The sequence below is a fragment of the Bos grunniens genome, chromosome 12, assembly GCF_055505025.1.
Source record: "Bos grunniens cultivar Pamir isolate PY7600 chromosome 12, Bosgru_T2T1.0, whole genome shotgun sequence".
NCBI lineage: Eukaryota > Metazoa > Chordata > Mammalia > Artiodactyla > Bovidae > Bos > Bos grunniens.
In genome coordinates, this window is record NC_141176.1 from 30,247,567 (window position 1) to 30,266,904 (window position 19,338).

Below are 19,338 nucleotides of genomic sequence, written 5' to 3' on the forward strand. Positions count from 1 at the left end.
GCACCGGGAGTAGACCCACCACACCCTACTCAGGTGTTCATTCATTCTCACCCCAAACACTGCTGTAGTTACTGCTGCCCACCAGGCACCAAAAAAAAGGACTTGATGAAGGTGAGAGCTGTACTAGATGTATGGACCAAGGATGAGGGCAAGATCAAGAGAGGGGTTGATTCTACCTGGCAGGGCCCAGGAAGGGTTCTCAGAGGAGGTGACCAAAGGCCTGGACTCTGAATACAGGATCAGAGCATCATTAATAAGAAGTTAGAAGATCCTGGACCAACCGTATGCAAAGGAGAAATTAGGGGGAGAGTAGAAAATTGTGTGACCAAAGAAGCTGATACCTATTTAGGGTGCTGTTTTTGTTATTCAGTTGTTGTGTCTGACTTTTTGTGACCCCATGGACTGTAGCCCACCCGGCTCCTCTGTCCATGGGGATTTCCAGGCAAGAAAACTGGAGTGGGTTGCCATTTTCGCCTCCAGGATTTAGGGTGAGAAGGTGAGTTTTGTAAGGGATGAGACCAGAAAGGGAAAGTGGAGCCAGATAACAATAGGTTGTCTGAATTGTCTAAGAATTAGGATTCTTAGGGTACTGAGGAGCCTTTGAGTGCTTTGAAGGAGGGAAGTGGCATAATTATGCCTGAGTTTAAATAGATGCTTTCGGTTATGACCACACAGAAGAGGTTTTGAAACAGGAAGATTGGAGGCAAAGAGACCAGGAGATTGATGTAGTAGTCTAGGTAAGATTTAATGAAGGTCTGACATAGCAGCTGTGAGAATAGAAATGCCAGGATGAGTTGGGGACATTTTTTAACTAGAGTCAGCAGGATTTCATGAGCTAATCTACAGAAGACGAAAGTGCGAGGCAAAGGAGTAGAAAGATGCTTTTAGTTTCTCACTTGGGTACCTCGAGGGTGATAACAGTAATGAGGTCAGAGGTTGTGGGAGAAGGAGCAGATTTGGGAGGGAATCCGATCAGTATGTACAGGTGTGAGAGCTGGACAGTAAAAAGGGCAGAGCACCGAAGAATCGATGCCTTCGAACTATGATGCTAGAGAAGACTCCTGAGAGTCCCTTGGACAGCAGGAAGATCAAACCAGTCAATTTTAAGGAAAATCAACCCTGAATACTCTTTGGAAGGACTGATGCTGAAGCTGAAACTCCAGTATATTGGTCATCTAATGCAAACAGCTGTCTCATTGGAAAGTCCTGATGCTGGGAAAGAATGAGGGCAGAAGGAGAAAGGGGCATCAGAGGATGAGATGGCTGGATGGCATCACCGATGCGATGGACCTGAACTTGGGCAAACTTCGGGAGATGGTGAGAAACAGGGAGGCCTGGCGTGCTGCAGACCATGGGGTGGCAAAGAGTCAGACACAACTGGGTAGCTGAACAACAGCAGCAGGAACTGATGAGTACAGGAGGAAAAATCCTTATTGGGGCTACTTATGGAACAACCACCTAGACAAGTCCAGTAAGCAGTTAGCAGGGGGATCTGGAGTTTTGGAGAGAAGACATTGTTAATGATTGAAATTTGAAAGCCATTAGCTCAAGGACAGGGATCAAAGCCGGAACAGTGGTTAGGAACATCTACCAGTAAGTGAGAAGGTAGGAATTTGAACCCAAGCCTTTAACTCACTTCCACAAATGTGTGTTGAGCACCTGCTATGTTCCAGGGCCAGCGGTTTGCTGACGATTCCAAGGTGAATAAATAGAGGAGGGCCCTTTCCTCCAGTCATAGAGAAACGTAGGGATCGGCACAGCTCATTTTCTGCCGCCATGTCCAGACTTGTTGCTGAAGCCCAGTTATTTATTTTGCTTGTAGCAGGTCTCTGATGCAGCAACAGCAATAACAACTCCAAAAGTTGCTTTCCCAATTATCAGGTCAATGAGAGCATGTCTAGGGCAGAGCTCCATCCAGCCCCACATGGACCAAGTTCAGTACTACTGATCACCCTTCAACTTTTACTCTCTACGAATGGTTTGGCTTTGTTGAGAGGCGAAGTGTTATGTGTCAGGGTTGTATGCATTTGGTTAAGATGAACATAGCAGCTCTCCCAGCTTCCCAAGTGGCTCAGTGGTAAAGAATCTGCCTGCAATTCAGGACACCTGGGTTCAATCCCTAGGTCAGGAACATCCCCTGGAGAAGGAAATAGCACCCACTCCAGTATTCTTGCCTGGGAAATCCTATGGACAGAGAAGCCTGGCAGGTTACAGCCCAGGGAGTCCATCAAAATGTGTTGCAGTAAAATATCAACAACTTATTACCTGAAAAGAAGAATTCAATGAGATTTTTCTTTGTTTTTCCATAGTTCTCTGATTTTCCAATTTTTTGTATTTTCCAAATGAGTATATATTGTTTTGCACAGAACAATGATGTGGGACACAATAAAAATATTTTAAAGAGACTTTCCTGATGTGTTATCTAGAGGCTTCATTTCATGCATTTTCAAACACCTGCATTTCTTAATGGATAATTTACGCACTATCAGAATGCAGAGAAAGACATCAAAAAGTGAACAGAAAAGAATAGCATTCATTGTAATACCAAACATTGCTAACTAGTGGAGAGTTAGATCTTTTCATGTGTTGTTTCCTTTTCATTAAAAAGTATTAACCAGGCAAACATAATCAAGTCTAGCAAAGATATCTTCAGTCTTTTTTATATTGTTGGCTTGTTTACACAGTTGTAAACAAGTTCATACAGTAGAGTTTTCATTCTGCTTTTCTTGTTTAAGACCATTTATATGTATATGTGGTGTTGGAGAAGACTTGAGAGTCCCTTGGACTGCAAGGAGATCCAACCAGTCCATTCTAAAGGAGATCAGCCCTGGGTGTTCTTTGGAAGGAATGATGCTAAAGCTGAAACTCCAGTACTTTGGCCACCTCATGCAAAGAGTTGACTCATTGGAAAAGACTCTGATGTTGGGAGGGATTGGGGGCAGGAGGAGAAGGGGATGACAGAGGATGAAATGGCTGGATGGCATCACCGACTTGATGGACGTGAGTTTGAGTGAACTCCGGGAGTTGGTGATGGACAGGGAGGCCTGGCATGCTGCAATTCATGGGGTCGAAAAGAATCGGACACGACTGAGCGATTGAACTGAACTGAACTGAACTGATATGTATATGTGTGTGTGTGTGTGTATATATATATATATATATATATATATCATGTTTCAGAAATTGTTTTTGTAAGTATTATTTTAAGCCACTGTTTTTTTCATCAAGTGGATATATTATAGTTTGTCTCGACATTTCTTTGCTCTTAATCTCTTATGTTATTTCCAGTTTTTTCTTATTATAAACAATGCTGCAATGAACATCCTTGCACATTAAAATTTTAATCCAAACTCTCAGAAATGGAATTATTGAGATAAGTGATATAACAATACACAAGGCTCTTGAAACATGTACCATTGTTTTCCAAAAGAATTGTACCCAATTGTCTTCTCACCAGCCGTAAATTCTCATGGTTTCCAATATTTGGTCCTAGGGGTTTGATACCTCAGCTATCTATATTTGTAGTTCTTAGATTACAAATGAAGATAAAAGTTTCGATGTGATGTTATCATTCAAATTTAGAAGACTGTTCATAGCAGAACAATAACCCAAGGGTGAGTCTGTGGCTATGTTTGCAGTTCAAGCAAGACAATCAAGATCTTGCCATCCCCATATGCTCCCTTTGGGGTGACGTCACCAGCTCACAGGCTCAGTTCCTAAGGTTTGGAGGTTCAAGTCATCCAGACCCAGAGAGCTTGACTCCAATTAACCAAACTCAGCAGACTGAAAGCCAGTTCTCCACCAGCATAACCCCCATCCTTGGATTTCCTGTCAGCATGCAAAGACATGCAAGTTTTCCCCTCTTAACAAACAAATAATTTTTGAGCATTTTTATCTCTCTCCTTTTAGCTGCTCTCCCATCTCTCACTTTCCCTCTTTAGTCAAACTTCCTGAAAGGACCATCTAAACTCCTGCCTACCATTCACTCTTCAAGACTTTACCACCAGACCTCCACCCTATCACACCACTGTAACTGACCTTCCTGACTCCCCAGTGATCTCCATGCTGCCAAATCTAACAGATGCTTTCTGTCCTAATCTCACTAGACAACACTTTTGCTGAAATTCTTCCCTCCCTTAGCTTGTGAAGAAATTGCACAGACAGTGCATAGTGCTAGGTTTTAGTTTAAAACTCAGTGCTGACCCTTATTGGCCCTGTCATCTTCACCTCTCTGGTGCTTGACTTCCTCATTCTTAAAATCCATGCAAGGTAGGAGAAGGCAGAACAGTCACGTGACTCCTAGCTCAGCTGTTGCCGCCTTATCACCTGGATTCCAGTTCCATGTCCAGCTGTGATCTTGAGCATCTGGCTCCTCTCTGCTCCAGTTTCCTCCTCTGTAAATGGTGGGACTTTGTGAGGGTTTGATGAACTACCGCCAAGTCTTCTCAACAGTGCCTGGCCTTCAATAAGTGCCCTTTAAGAGTTTGCTTTATGCCTATAAGAGGAGACTTCTGTAAGAGTCACATGAGATGCTGTCATCGCATCTGTTAGCAGAGCACGGATGGTCATGCCAGCTCCCCGTCGTCTGCTGGTCTTCCTCCCGCTACTCGGGCCACTTCTTTCCGGAGTCCCAGGGTTCTGTCCCTGGCCACCTTCTCTTTACCTAGGAGACCTGGTTTAAATCCTGGCTCCAGATCCTCAGCCCCAACTTCACTGATGATTCTCTAATCTCTAGCTCCAGACCAGCCTCATTTTCAGATTCTCTGACCAACATCCCCAACTCCTTACTAAACTCTCCCGGGGGGTTTCTACTGGCACTTCTAACTCATCAACTTCCTTCCCCGCTCCAGACCTGCTCTTTCTCCCCTGTTCCTCATTCCAGGAAGCATCACCATCCTTCAGTTCAAGACTTCAGAGTCATCCCACCCTCTTGCTTCCTTCCTTCCCACACACCCTCCCACACTGTCCCTCTGCCCCATCCTCCCCGACAACTGGCTGCCTCCGCCTGCAGGCTCTTCTGCAAATCCCAGGAATCTCCTGTTTTCTCCCCAGGCCTGCTGCAGTTGTTCACTTCACTTTGTATCACTCTCCCCTGGACTAGTTGAGTAACTGCCACGCTGGCCTCAGCCCCCATCCCGCCTCCACCTTATGGCATTCAGATGAATTGTGTTGCTTCCCCTACATTAGGGAGGGGCCCCCATCCAATGGGAATGGTGTCCCCCAGAAGGATGGCTGTGTGAGGACAGAGCAAGAGGGTAACATCTATAAGCCCAAGAGAGAACACAGGAGGTAACTAAACTGTGACACCTTGACCTTGGACTAAAGAACTGTGAGAAAAACCAATGTCTGTTGTTTCAGCTCCCCCGGTCCGTGGGATCTTGTAGGGCAACCCGAGCAGACTGAGACCCCACCTCAGCCTCAGGTCTGGGCCCCCTGCTCTAGGCTGGTGGGGTTGAGCTTGCTGCTCCCCAGAGCACAGGCTGGCTTTCCATCAATGCTGAGCTCAGGCTTAAATATCACCTCCTCAGGGCAGGTTACGTGTGCTTCCTCCTCATCCCCAGGACAAATGATACCCACTGTGCGTGCCCCTAGGCCAGGCATCGTGCCACTGATTTCCTTGTCTGTCTCTTCCACTAAACCCATGAGAGAGAGAGAGGAAAAAACCCCAAAAAAACTGTATCCAATGCCTTTTTCATTCCTAGCACAGTGTGGTTTCACAGAACACATCCAATTTATTTTTATTGAATGAATGAATAAGTGAATGAAAGGCAGCGTCATGTCATTATACATAAAGTTCTCAGAATGGTACCTGACTCTGAATACGTGCTATTGAGTGTTTGCTCAATAAATGGACAAAAAATTGCTGAGCATGCTTTGAATCACTTTTTCTTCTATTGTATCTGTTGAAGTCTTATGAGAGCTAAACTAAGAACATACGGGAAAATAAAAGCCCAGATTTGCAAAGAGATTTACTCATGCAAAGCAGTTCAAACTCGTAGTTATTGCACTGATTCTTGACAACTTTAGTCATGGCTGAGCCAGAATGGAAAATTTTACCTCCTTCACTGTGTGCTGACCTCACTGGGCTCTGACTGTGTTCATCTCTGAGCTCACTGTCTGCCCAAATAAACACTCCCTTTCCACGGCAGAGTTCACAGGCAAGCCTACCCAGGCCAGTTGGTTCATCCCGTTACGTTCTTTGGAGCTTTGGTTAAAACCTCTTTAATTGCTGGTGGGGCACTCAGTGATGTGGGCAATGAGGCAAATGTGGGTTAGGATGTGGCAGCCGGAAGCATCTAGCACAGGAGAGAGGCTGGAGGAAGGGAGATGACTGGAGAAGAGCACTGTGTTGATGAGAACCAAGTGTGAGAACAGAGGGCCAATTCAGTTTTACAGACGCTGATTGAAGGCTTGCCTGGGTTAGGTGCTTGGGAGGCAAAGACGCCTAAGACCTGTTCCCTGCTTCCAGGGACCTGGAACCAAGCCAATTCTGAGTATTCAAAGCCTAAAATATTTACATCCGAAGTGGGAATATAATGCTGTACATATGCAGCTTACGTAATGTTGTAAACCAGCATTACCTCAATTAAAAAGAAATATTTATTTTTAGAACATAATAAAATATTTACTGCCTGGCCCTTTACAGAGAACACATGCCAGTCTCTGCTTGGGGTCCAGACTGGGGTCTGGAGTGAGTTTCCCTCACCAGGGCACCTCCCTCTCCTGGAGGCAACTCTCTGCCCCCCACCTCTCCCACAATCTCTCCAGAGCTACCCACCACCCCTCAGCCATGGAAAAGACTCCAGACCACTAGAGAATAAAAGCTAGCCCCCAAACCCAAACCCTCAACCCCCCAAACACTTCTCTCAAATTAAAAAAAGTAACCTGACTTCATGGCCACTTTCGCCTTCTTTGGTAGTTTGGTCCACGCATTCATTCACCCAGTCATTCATTCATCCCATAAACACGGCTTGAGCCCCTTGGCCCTGGTGCTTTCTAGGGTTGAGGGAGAGAGTGAGAAGTAGACCTTCACCCTCCACAGAGTCAATAGTTACCTCCAGTCTTAGACTCTGATCTGAATGGTCAAGGCACAGACTTGGCACTGGGTAGACCTGGGTTAAGACCCTGATTCGGACCCTTGTGAACTCTGCCTGCGTGAAAGTAACTAAATGAGCCAGCCCTGAGATAGTGAAAGAGTGGAGTCACTTTAACCCCTTCTCATTTCTGTGCATAGCCCTTTGCACATGGCAGCAGGAGTGGGAGGTGGGGGATGGCATGGGGTGGGAAGTGGGGTGGGGGAGTGGTGGGGTGGGGTGGGGGAGAGGCGCACAAGCCCCACCCCAGAGAACTGTCATCTCCATCTCCAGAGACCGGAGAATCCAGCCAGCCACACCTCCGCGTTGATAAAGCCAACACAGATTTAGAGAAAACAACCCCGGGTGTGTTTTCCCTTTTTAAAAAATTTAATACTGGAAAACACTGCACTATTTCCAGGCCCCTTGGTATTTGTTACAATCTCAAGAGCCAAAATGATTTGAGTCAACAACAAAAAATGAGAATTTTCCTCTCACCACTCACCTCTGGGATTCTGAGAAAATGCGGAGCAGAAATAATAAGGATCTTGGCGATGCCGGGCTGACAGCAGTGGGAAGAGGGACCCAGCTGCCGGTCCCAACGTCAGGCCTCTGGAATGCTGGGCCCTAGTGCAGTAATCCTTTTCAAAGAAGAAGAAGAAAAAAAAAAAAGGCCCAGCACAGAATGTTCAGAAAGAAGTGAAATTTAACAAACAACAACAAAAAAAACAAGACATTTTGTGTCTTTGGGAGGCTTTACAATCAAGGGCTTAGCAGAGGCGGGGGTTAGGAAAACTTGCCCTTCCTTAATCCTGTTTTGACCTATAAATTACCAGAACAGCCCAAGGAGGGGGAGAATGGCTACTTCCTTATCACTTTGGACAACTCCACAGCTTTGAAAAACTTGTAATTCCATTACCAGTAAGCGATGTGTGCTAAACGCGGAAAAATCAGAAGACATTGATCTGATTTTTAAAATTAATACACGGAAGTCTCCCCTCCGGAATTTCCCCCATCCAGAGGTAAGCACTGGTCAATGTGTGACGCCTTTCTTTCTCCTGTGTAAAGGGAGTGTGTAAAACACACTTTTTCACCCAGTGTAGCTGCACGGGTAGTTAAGCTAATGTGCCAAGTGCCAATGAATGCGTGGACCAGGCTCCCTGAGGCCCCACGACCTGGTCTGGAATCAGGCTCTGCCCTCACCAGCTGTGTGGCTTCAGGCATGTGCTCCCCTCTTTCTGCCTCAGTTTCCTCTTTCGTGAAGCAGAGTTCTTTACAGCACCCACTTGACAGGGTTGTACTGAGGACTGCGTGTGGTGTGTGTGCTCAGTCGCTTCAGTCGTTTCCGACTCTTTGCAACACTATGGATTGTATCCCGCCACGCTCCTCTGTCCATGGGATTCTCCAGGCAAGAATACTGGAGTGGGTTGCTATGCCCTCCTCCTGGGGATCTTCTCCACCTAGGGACTGAACCCACATCTCCTGCATCTCCTGATTTGCAGGCAGATTCTTTACCCACTGAGCCACCTGGAAAACCCATAGCAAGGATTAAATGAGTTATTATATGTAAAGAATTAAGACAGGAACTAGCACTGCTGTGTGTGCGCGTATTCATTAATATATACACGCATTTATCTTAAATAAAATTACATCAAACTATTCATGGCATTTGGTAGCCCTTCTTTTTATGGGTTAATTATAATGACGATATTATAATTATTGTCAGTATTTTAAGTTGTTTCTCATTTCTCACTATTATTAAAAAAAAAGGTACTGCCAAGTTTTTGCACTTAAATCTTTGGCAACTTGTCTAATATTGCCTAGAATTCATTGCTTGAAACTGAGTCAGATGCTATGCCTTTTTAAAGGATTTTGATACATAATGCTGAATTATTCTACAACAGGTTTTACCACTTTAAATTTCCAGTCGCATAGTATGAAGGTGACTTTTTTCCTTAAATTCTTGAAAGTACTGGATATTTTCATCCTATTCCATTTTTTTCCCCCCATAAGGTTGGGGAGTTTTATTGTTTTAATTTTTATTTATTCTGTTAACAGGAAGGTTAAACATTTTTGTTTATATTTATTGGCTACTTCATTTTTCCCTTGGAAATTTGCTATTTATGTCCATGTTAACATATGTATTCTTATTGGTTTGTAACCACTCTTCATATATTCAAAATGTTCCTTATATTTTTAAGTTTATTATCTGTCTTTCAGATCAGATCAGATCAGTCGCTCAGTCGTGTCTGACTCTTTGCGACCCCATGAATCACAGCACGCCAGGCCTCCCTGTCCATCACCAACTCCCGGTGTTCACTGAGACTCACGTCCATCGAGTCGGTGATGCCATCCAGCCATCTCATCCTCTGTCATCCCCTTCCCAAAGCATATCCAAGTATATTTTTTATCATTGAGAAGTTTTTTGTGTGCATGTATATTTTAAGTACTCAAATCCAGCAATATTTTCCACTATGATTTTTGTCCTAAAAGTCATTGTTATAAATCCTTCTCTACTATCATCTCTCAAGTTACAACAATCTATTTTCTCCCAAAATACTTACAATTTCATTTTTACATTTGAAAATTAAGTTTATATCAAGCAACTTGCAGCTAATATGTATGGTTTCTCCTGCAGATTCAGTAATTAGAAAGACCGATCATCATCCAACGTGCTTGATTGTTTTGAACATCAGTGTTCTCTTCCAAAAACTGAAAATGATGAAATAGCCTCTGTTTGTGATTGAGATTGTATGTATTTTGAAAAGTATTAAGTGACACAGCGGTGTACATAATTATAACCGAATCCAACTTGAAGATGCGAAAGGCGTGAGACACAGAAGAAAGGTTTGAGAATTCCTCTCAAGACTTTGGGAAGTGAGACATCTTCAAGTCTAAGATTCCCTAATTCTGAATGACCAATAAGCTTACAAAAGCCCAGAGCAGGGAGGCATTTGGGATTTTATAGCATAAATACATGGCTTAAATATGTGAATTGACACTTTATGCCTTTAGATATCACAGAACTGACTTTATATGCTGTCTAAAAGCAAACAAACAAAATTCAAGTTTTATAATTTAAAGAATTAGAAGTAGTTATTATTACATGGGCTTCCGTGGTGGCTCAGATGGTAAAGAATCTGCCTGCAATGCAAGAGACCCAGGTTCTATCCCTTCCATCTTGGGAAGATGCTCCAAGAAGGAAATGGCAGCCCACTCCAGTATCTTGCCTGGAAAATCCCATGGACAGAGGAGCCTGGTGGACTATAGTCCATGGGGTCACAAAGAGTCAGACATGACTGAGTGACTAACACTTTTTACTTTCTTATTATTACATATTTCAGCTAAAACACACACACACACCAAAAAACCCAAAAAACTCCCATTTGATTCTCCATAAACCTCATGGCAAATTTATTAGTGTTATGCAAGACTGTCACTTTTGTTGCTCAATATTTGCAAACTCTCACCTTGCTATTTTCTCTAAATCAGGATATGTATGCTCAGTCGCTCAGCCATGTCTGACTTTTGGCGACCCCACGGACTGCAGCCTGCCAGGCCCCTCTGTCCATGGAATTCTCCAGGCAAGAATATTAGAGTGGGTTGCCATTTCCTTCTCCAAATCAGAATAGTGCAGATAAGGGATAGGTCAGAAGTGGTTGGTGGGGCCATCCCTTTCAGCCTCCATGTTCTGGGCTCTGTTCAGAGCTTCCACCCACACCTGGTAACTTTGCACCAGGATTCATCCCCAGAGAAAGGGGGAGGGAGTAGTGTGGGAGGAGTGGGGGAGGGTGAGCCCACAGCCACCCACCCTTCTGCTTTATCCTTGGTCCTTAACAGGAATACATCATGCCATTGACAGCTGACGTGGACTCAGCTTCAGAGACACATTACCCAAGGGGAAACAGCACAAGTTCATGAATAAATAGTTACAAAACCATTTTCAGCGTTTCTGAAAGGCTTCCGAGAACCCAGTGAATAATCCTCAGTCATTCATCTATTTTATCGTTCGTTTGCTCAGGTTCCTGCAGAACACTACCAGAAACATGAGGCACTTCGGGTGGTTTTCAAGGATGTGAACTAAGGCTCTCTCATTTTCTCAGATGGAGGTAGTAAATTTAGCAATAAGAGGTACACGAGGGCTGTGTTGCACCCTCATTATGCAGCTGTGATTGAATTTGGGGTAAGAAATTTTGGTGCTTTGGAAAGTACCACACGTTCTTCATTTGCTTTTTCCTTTCTGTGCTATTGAACACTTTTCTGAAATCTTTTTCTGATAAGAAAAGCAAGAAGTGTGACAACACTTTTTTAATGAGCCCGAGTTTGTCCTCCTTATATAAAAAGTACAAAAAAAAAAAAAAAAAAAAAACCCAGCTACCATTTCCTGCATGCCTGGTATACACCGGTAAGGAGTCTGACTGCAATGCAGGAGACCGGGGTTTGATCTCTGGGTTAGGAAGATCCCCTAGAGAAGGAAATGGCAACCCACTCCAATATTCTTACCTGGAAAATCCCATGGACAGAGGAGCCTGGCAGGCTACAGTTCATGGGGTTGCAAACAGTCGGACATGACTGAGCGACTTCACTTCACTTCACATCTGACTGCCACACACCCTGTTAAGGTAAATATTATCACTGTTTTCTAGGTGAGGAAAGGAATTTCAGAAGGATTAAGTAACCAGCCTGAATTGTCAGGGGATTTGAACCCAATCTCCCTCTAAAGGGTTTTCTCTTTCCACTCACTACTTAGGGCTGACTTTCCTAAACTTGACCTACGAAATGACATTTAACAGACAGCTTTCTCTTTTCTCCACTCTCATGCAGGACAGGAAAAGGGGAAAAAAACCTTGCTGAGTCTTTAAATCATGAAACGATTTTCATCATCAATTCTGTGATTTAATGCTCTGAGGTTTCTATTAGATATTAAGGAATTACATTTCTTGGTTGTGTCTTTCTTCTGTTCCACATTCTGTCCTTGGGGAATTACAGTTCAGGCTGTTTTCCTGACTACTTGGTGAATGCCTCATTTCCGCAGGGTAATCTTCCTTCTACTTTCTTGTTACTCTAAAATCTAACAGAGTTTCAAATCCATGTATTGCCTTCTCCCATTAAGTATGGACTGCTGATCTACTATGACATACACTAAAATAGGAAAAGTCCATCTTCATGGTTCCCCGGAGAGTTGTATGAACGGACATTCTAACAAACTGTCAGAAAGAAACTCAGACTTTGAGGAGACTGTAATTCAGTATTTGTGAAATCTTCAGCTGCACAGAGCTCTTACAACATACAACCACTGACGTTTCTTTCTACCCGAGAGGTATGTACTCCTGAGTTCAATGAGGCAGAAACCATGGATATGAGCTACAGAAAAGAGATTTTAAAACACAAAGATTCGTCTCTAGCAAATCATTGCAGGCTTTTAAATAATCTCTTAACAATTTGAAATTTTTGAAAAAGAATAAGAAAGACTTCAACGATTTTCTCTTTTTTTCACGTGGGAGATGCTGGCACAAAGAGTATTTCATTTGAACGTGTATCCTCATGACTGGTACATAGTAGGCATTTGATAAATATTTTTTGGGGAAAAGGAATGAATAATTAAGACAAAGATTATTACTCTTTTTTAAAATTTATTTTTAATTGAAGGATAATTGCTTTACAATATTGTGTTGGTTTCTGCTGTACAATCAACATGTTTCAGCCATAGGTATATATGTCCTCTCCCTCTTGAGCCTCCCTCCCACCTCTCCCCATATCACCCTTGAACAAAGATTATTACTCTTTATACTATTTCAGTTTTGTTCTTCAATTTATTTATTCAACATTTATTCTACCCAGTTGACAAGTATGGTAAAAGATGCTGAGAATACAGCACACTGCCTGTCCTAACATACGTTTTTAACTTAACCATCTGTTTAACCTAGGGCAATGCTTTCGTGGTCCTTTCTTCATATAAGATGAGAAGAATTACAGCTTCTCTGAATATGTTGTGAGAATGAAGCAGGATAAGATGATTCGTAAACTGTTTAGTTGTCTATTAATATATCATCAATAAATGCTATCAGAATGCAAGTAACAGAAGATCTCACTCAAAATGGCTTAAACCACCAAGGAAATTTGTTAGCTCAAGTAACTGAAAATATTAGAGGTAATATCAGCTTCACACAAGGTTTGATCCAGTAGCTCAACAATGTCACATCCAGTTTCTTTCCAGTTCTTCACTTTGCCCTTTTTCGTGTCAAATTCTAAGGCTTACTCCCTTGATGGTCTCCCGTAGGTTCCAGGAGCTCTCAGGCATGGTACTTCCTCATTCTGGTTCAAAGAGAAGAGAAAGCATCCCTGCCGAGCCTTTCCAAAAAATAAAAATAAGATTCATTCTGATTGGGCCTCCTTGTGTCACATGCCCACTCTGTAAAAATCAGATTCATTCTGATTGGGCCTCCTTATGTCACATGCCCACTCTGTAAAAATCAGATTCATTCTGATTGGGCCTCATGTCACATGCCCACTCTGTAAAAATCAGATTCATTCTGATTGGGCCTCCTTGTGTCACATGCCCACTCTGTGTCCAGAGGGATGGAAGGCACCGATTGGCTAAACTTAGACTGCTCGCCCCAAACCTGAAGCTGGATGTGAAATTGGCTTACTCCAAACTTCATGGATTCCCCCGGTAAAAGAGAGAATGAAAATGGAGGGAAATGGATGATGAATATGCAGCCAACTAACTGCTCTGCTAACTGAATGTGAAGCAAGAGTCAGTCAACAATGCTGCCTGAAATCCATTTTATAGTCCCAGGTGAACTAAAAAAACCCAAAAAAACCCAATATTTGGAAAAAACGAGAGGCATGAATAAAGTGTATGATGTATATAAAGTTATAGAAACATAAATAGGACTCTGATAAGTAAGATAATTAATAGATTCAGTGACATAGTTCACTATTTTACTCCAAATAACAGTCGTATAGTTATAAAATCTTTTTTGTTACATGATACACTTTACACAGCGCTTCATACCATTATCCAATTTAACAAAACACTCCAGAGCGAAGCACTTTGCAAAGAATAAAATGCTTAACATATGTAAGGAATTCTTCTCTTTCTTTGAAAACTGCTCTGGGTGGTTCGCCTATTGTTTGGTTAAGAGAATTATACAATTTTGAGACAGGCTTCCTTATCTCGGGTAGACTGAAAGGCAATTAAACAATTATTCAAGTCAAAATCTGAGGTAAGTAGAAGGCTGCTTCAAAGGGTCCACTTGACAAAGTGAAAAGCATTTGAGCAGAAACAGAGAGCTGTATATAATTTCCTTCTGGAATATCCACTCCATATGGCCCAAAGCAAGAATTTTAAACTCCTCCGTGGAGAAAGAGACAGAAATAAAAACATTAACTTTTTTGCTCCGACTTCTTCCAGCCATTTTCTGAAGAGCCTTTGGAAACCATCCATTCTTGTAAACAGAAATCAACTGAGAGACTCCAAGGAGGTTTTTTTTTTTCTCTCTCTCTCTGTGTAGGGCTTGTTCAGTCATGAATCAATGTCTTGTTCTGAGAGGAAGGTGTCAGCAACAAAAATTGGTTGTAAAAATGATATTAAACTTTAGTATGCTCTTCATGGTGCCTCCTATTTCCCGTGGCCAAGGACAGAAACCTCGGAAGACACAGGGAGGGGAAGTTCCCCACCCACAACCCACCAGTCAGGACGCCAGGATTCCAGCTTCACAGCAGAAGCCTGTAAAGTCAGTAGCCAACCCTTCTGAGGAGGGCACGGCAACCCACTCCAGTATTCTTGCCTAGAGAATCCCATGGACAGATGGGATTCTGCCTGTTCATCAGACAGACTACAGTCCACAGGGCTACAGTCCATAGCGTTGCAAAGAGTCGGACATGACTGAAGCAACTTAACACAGCACACACGGGCAGTGCCAGGCAGGGCTAAGTCAGGAGTGTTCGGTGGGCTGAGGGGGTGGAGGCTATGAACGCTGTCTCCACACCGTGATTATACCCGCCTTGAACTCCCTTCATCCCTTGGCCTCCTCCAGGTCATCAACTTGGGAATCATGACAGCCTCAGTGCCTGAGCTATCACTCAGACCGCTGTGTGTTGGGGAGGGTGGGAGGGTGCAGGGTAGGGGGAGATGATAGCACAGAGTAGAGTTTGGTTTGAGAAATCTGGAGAACAAGAATGAAAGTTCTCATTACTGCCTCCTCATTAGAGCAGGACAGGGAAGCCCGGCGTGCTGCAGTCCACGGGGTTGCAAAGAGTTGAACGTGAATGAGCAACTGAACAGCAACTGCTTCCCCACCTCCCACTGCAGCCCCTCCCTATGCTGCCCTTGAAATCTACTTCATCAGAGCAGAAATGATGCTAGGCAGAACTCCCTCAAGAGCTGTAAGCCCATGCCTCTGCCACACTTGCATCAGAGTCTCCACCCTTGTTGGAATTCCCTCTGCATGGAACTGAGACCCACCAGCCTGCTCACCTCTGGAATCTTTCTCGTCACATCCTTGGGGAGGGGAAGGGGCCAGGATTGAAGAGGGATCTGGACCAAGTCGGGACCTCGGTCTTTAACTAAATTTAACCTTGATTCCGAGGACAGATATTTCCATTTGAAAGGATGTCTCAAAGGGAGCATTTGGTGTGCCTAGCAAACCATGGTGTAATTTGTGGCTTTTAACATTAGTCACCTCCCTGCTAGGGAAGAGGTTTGAAGTCCAGAAATAAGGATATTGCAGAAATGGACAAAACCACAGGGGAAAGGGTGGAGGAGCAGCTGCTGCCTTGCTTAAAGGTCACAAAGCTTTATTTGTACTTTAATATCCAGAGTCTAAGTGAGATAGACTGAGAGGTTACGATCCAAGTGAAAATTAGCTGAGGGCAACTGTGCCTTTTGAATTCTCTGAGTTGTGCTTGGCTGTAGAAGAATGCAAACCCTCTTAGCTATCTCTCTGTCCATGAGCATAGATGAGGAAGGAAAAGGCATTTATAAGAATAAACAGAAAAAAAAATGCTAATTATTGGCATGGAATGGCAAGAAAAAATGATGGCCTTCCCTTCCATAGAGATTCTTAGAACAGGACAGATGTATGAGTTAGGTACAGATGCACGTGGAAACGGTTTTCTTCCCAGAGAATGTGATTCTGTGTTGTGCGTAACCCCTAGTTCTCTGGGCCACTAGAGTCTGAGTCAATCTAGGGATGCGGGATGCAGGAACCATGCTAGAGGCAACCCACTGGCTCTCAGCCCCCAACCCAGACACACTGTGGGAGCTCTGACCTCCTTCCTCCTAGCAGAGTCTCTGAGAGGTCACATCTTCTCCTTGTGATTAATTCAGATTTCGTGTCTGTTTCCAGCCTGTGACTTAGCGGCCTTAATCTGTCCCCTCTTGTGTTGCTGATGATCACTCCTGTATCTGTCTCAACCTGATGGCTCTCCAGCCATCGATGTTGGCATCCCTTCAGGGGATGTTCACAGAGGAGGAGGTGCTGAGTGCTTGTAATAAAAAGAGGGGCTCTGCTTTCTCAGTTTCTGGTCAAATTTCTCCTGGTGGAGATACATCCTTCTCCCACGGTTGAAGGATGTATATGAGCACACTTTCTCCTGACACGTCTCCAAACAATAGTCACCTTGAGTTCCAGGACAGATGCTGAGAACAATAACCAGTCTATACCGAGTGCCTTTATGCACTAGATGCCCTGCCAACCGCTTTACATGCATTAACTCAGTTGACCTTTGCTTCAAGCCTGTGAGGTAGGAACTGTCATGTTCCTACTCTACATGTTGGCAGACACCCAGCACCTCAACTCTCTGACCTCAAGGTGACAGGGTAGGAGGTGGCCTGGTCTGCTTTTGCTTCATTGTTGTAACCAACCCTCAGTTTCACTGTTATGTCACATCAGGTGCCCTTGGGTCATTAAGGCCATGATTCTCCAGTGGACATCAGGCTTCATTATATTACATGTGTTGATAGCTTTGATTTTCTTTTAGTTACAATGCAATTAAGAAAATATGAATGAAGACTCAAGAAATAGAAGATGCAATCTGAGCAATAACAAAAGCTGAGATAGTTGTTAGGGAACCGTTGACTGAAACCACTTGCCTTGGCCAGGCATGATGATAACCACGTGCATGAGTTATCTCACAATAGGAGGTCCCGATAAGGAACACAGTGCTGAAACTCACCGGGAGAATGCAGGAGAAGCTGGAAGGAGGGAGGAGGCACCAGCCAATTATATGTCCTACTAACCTCCCAGAATCCTTTGCGCCAGTGTCCATCATGATTGAACAGTGCATGTGCCACCAGGAAGGACCCTGAGTCAGATCAATACAGATGAAGCAAGATGATTGGTCAGAGACAACCTGGAAACTAACCCCATCACCATAAAACCTGAGACTGCGAGTCACATGGCAGAGCAGTCCTCCTGGGTTCCCTCACCCTCCTGCAGTCCATTTGGGTGCCCCAATATAGTCTTTTGCTTTGTCAGTATGTGCATTTCCTTGGACAATTCATTTTGAAATGTTAGATAAGAGCCCACTCTCAGGCCCTGGAAAGGGTCCCCCTTCCTGCAACATACTGGGTATTTAATATCATCATTTTCTGTTCTGTGAGGACTCAGTCCTCATTACAGCCCTAGGAAGTAGGAACCATTATTATTCCCATTTTATAGGCACAGAGAGGTTAAGTGACTGGCCCAAGATTGCACAGCTCTTCTTGGAGAAGCCAGCATTCAAATCCAGCAATAATGGGAGTCTATTCCTTGCAAATGCCAAGTTCAACAAAGCTTTCAACCTTCTTGTATGCTTGCTTTTTATCTCACTTTAGAAAAGAATACACCAAAAAGATCAGAATTAAGATGAGAAGCAGCTAAGAGGAGGGACTCAAATCCAGGGAGGGATGCAGAGTTCAGGTTTTCTGATTGGTCCCTCCTTTTGGTTCATCAGAGAATGCTATACTGCACATAAATTGTAACAAAATTGAAGAGACAAGTGTCCTACTGCTACTGCTAAGTCGCTTCAGTCGTGTCTGACTCTGTGCAACCCCATAGACGGCAGCCCAGCAGGCTCCCCCGTCCCTGGGATTCTCCAGGCAAGAACTCTGGAGTGGGTTGCCATTTCCTTTTCCAATGCATGAAAGTGAAAAGTCAAAGTGAAGTCTCTCAGTCGTGTCCGACTCTTTGCAATCCCATGGACTGCAGCCTACCAGGCTCCTCCATCCATGGGATTTTCCAGGCAAGAGTACTGGAGTGGGGTGCCATTGCCGAGAAGGACACAAATACAGCCCTGTGGGGGCTTAGGTAACACAACACTCCCTGCCTGCTTCTGCCCACAGGAGACAACACTGAGTTAGGTCTCAAACAATCACTAGGATCTAGTATCTCTATGGATGGAGACAGGAAAGATGTCTGGGAACACTCTCTGGAGAAGGAGGGCTTCTGGTGCAAGTGTCCTGGGATCCAGAAGTGGTTACTGAGACCCATGGACCAAGGAGGAAGTAATGGATGATTCCAGAAGAGAAGATGCCTGGATTTATGAGAATGACCAGCAGGTGAAGGTGGGCAATGTTTCTAGCCCACACAGGGCCTTCAAAAGCCCTTGGTAGTGACCCAGCGGGGGTCTACTTCAATCTGTCTGCAGGGACCCTGTGTATCTGTTTGTCAGGATGTCCTGGTTTACACCAGCTATCTTGGCATCCCACCTCCCATCCACTTTCATGGACAAAGAATCATATGGCTACTCTGTATCTGGCAAGTTCAAAGAGCCTACAGGTAGGGCCCAACACTTAGGTGCATTGAAAGTGCTCAAGAAACTGTGTTTTTTAAAAACCTGTGTCACAAACACTAGCTAAGCATTGTAAAGAAGATGAGTCTCAGATATCAAACTTGTAAGTGATTGCAACCAAAAATAGTTTTGAAAGCTAGAGTTAGTTTTTCTTCCTACACCTTATTTGGTCTGGGCCCAACTTAATACAAAATAATCTCAGTTGGTATCTATCACAAAGATATACAGGAAAAGCCAGGCTTTGATAAATAAATAGCCTTCTGTCTATCTGCAGCCAGTTAGAGCAAGGAAAAAGCTTACCAAAGGCTTATAACACATATTGGCACAATCTGATAGTGCTAACTTTTATCCAGAAACCTTTGAGCTTAAAACAACTGTATTCCAAGAAGTTAATTGAAACCACATAGAGTTGTCAGGGAGCTTAAAAATCAAACACACAGTAACTTTGAAACAATGAGACTTACTAATTGTGGTAGACAAGTTGGCC

The 19,338-nt window shown here is 43.8% G+C and overlaps 1 long non-coding RNA gene across 1 annotated transcript; it reads right to left on the reverse strand.

The window, feature by feature from the left end:
* Positions 1-3,322: 3,322 nt before the first annotated feature.
* Positions 3,323-7,699, reverse strand: LOC147361589 (uncharacterized). Its single transcript, XR_015138123.1, has 2 exons — positions 7,579-7,699; positions 3,323-4,495 (listed from the first exon to the last, which is right to left on the reverse strand). It is a non-coding gene; the product is annotated as an uncharacterized LOC147361589 (long non-coding RNA).
* Between the last annotated feature and the right edge of the window lie 11,639 nt (positions 7,700-19,338).